Source organism: Dermacentor silvarum, chromosome 5 (genome assembly GCF_013339745.2).
Source record: "Dermacentor silvarum isolate Dsil-2018 chromosome 5, BIME_Dsil_1.4, whole genome shotgun sequence".
Taxonomy (NCBI): Eukaryota; Metazoa; Arthropoda; class Arachnida; order Ixodida; family Ixodidae; genus Dermacentor; species Dermacentor silvarum.
Window position 1 is genome coordinate 23,844,587 of NC_051158.1, and position 1,611 is coordinate 23,846,197.

The window sequence follows — 1,611 nt, forward strand, 5'->3', positions numbered from 1 at the left end:
AGTCATCTATTGCACAGAGCAGATAATTGGCAGCGTGATTGGAATAATGGAATGGGTGCCAAGGCGAAGAAAGCACCGTCAAGTACAACGTTGGTGTAATGAGATTAAGAAATTTGCAGATGGTGTTCATGATGCAATAACTAGAGGTGAGGCCTTTATCCCACAGTGGACTTATATAATAGGGTGATGATGGCGGTAATATTTTAGGTGCTTTTTACCTCGCACGCTGTAAGCGAGGCTTACAAAAAAAATATCTTTAATTTCCACTGACATTAGAATTCGTAAAAGTGTGCACATTCTTATTAATAACATCTGCACATGACCATCACAGATACTGTCTGCCCTGTTTCAGAATCCTTTTACATAGCCAAATTTTTACTAAGTGCGAATAAGTGAGCGACAACAAACCTGTAATTACGGTGGTAATAAAAACAACAGCTACAGCTTTTCAGCTACAAACTAAATTAAAATTTGAGCCTAAAGTATTTACACGCAAAGAAGCAGATATTAATGCGGGAGGTACCACTGACAGCAATAGCCTTTCGCTGCACACAGATCGTGTTAGACCTCCTACGCAATTTGAACTCGAGGCACTACATGGGCTTTCAATGAAAACTGACCCTTAACATATGGTACTGCCTCAACAAAGTCAGGTAGATCCACAAAAGGTATGAAACAATCAAAATTCCACCCAAAAGGCCAAAGTGTCTGAACATAAATGATGAACAAAAAAGCACTTTGCAAGACGTGTTCAATGGGAAAGAACCTCGGCACACATTTACATGTAATATCCGATGCACACATCGCCAAGTATCATAATATACAGTATATTATGTGAATATGCGACGTTGTATTCTGCATTCTCATGTAGTGTTTAAGTTTTTTTTCTTTTTTTTAACAAGGGTAAGAGCTTTTTTATCCTTTACAACTGAAAAGATGATGTACCAGAAAACGAAGAATCCCCAAAACTGCTTCCCATATTATGTATGGATGCTCGCTATACACCAAATTTTACAGTAATCCTCGCTTAAAACCAAATCTCATGTTCTTTCTCATTTTTGACATGGACGCATGGCAGAGAGCACCGAGCGTGCTGTGACTTAAGAGGAAGCTTTATTAACTTCAGTAGCATTATCTAAATACGTGAGAACAAAGAAATCATTTTGCTTTGCATCCACTGCACCTAATTCGAATATGCATGTTGCATTAAAGGAAGCAGTTAATATCTACCGACTGTAGCGAATAGATTTTTTCAAATTTAGGCCACAAACTTGCTTACAAAAATTTTTGAATCACAAAATTTAAAAGAAACAAAAAAAATTATATCAACCAGAACTTCGGCATGGGCTAGCTGGCACCTATTGAGGTCTAAGCAGCGTGAATGAGGGGACAATTAAGCAAGAACACAAACGCCAAAGCTCTGACCTTCAACTAAAGTTTACTGCATGCTGCGCACAAAATATACTTACACAAAAGGGAGAAGGAATCACAATGTCACCCTGCAGTGACAATGTAATTCCCTTTCCCTTTTGTGTATTTATATTTAGTGCGCAGCTTGCAATAAATGTTAGTTGAAGGTCGGTGCTTCCAGCGCTTGTGTTTAAATCTTTC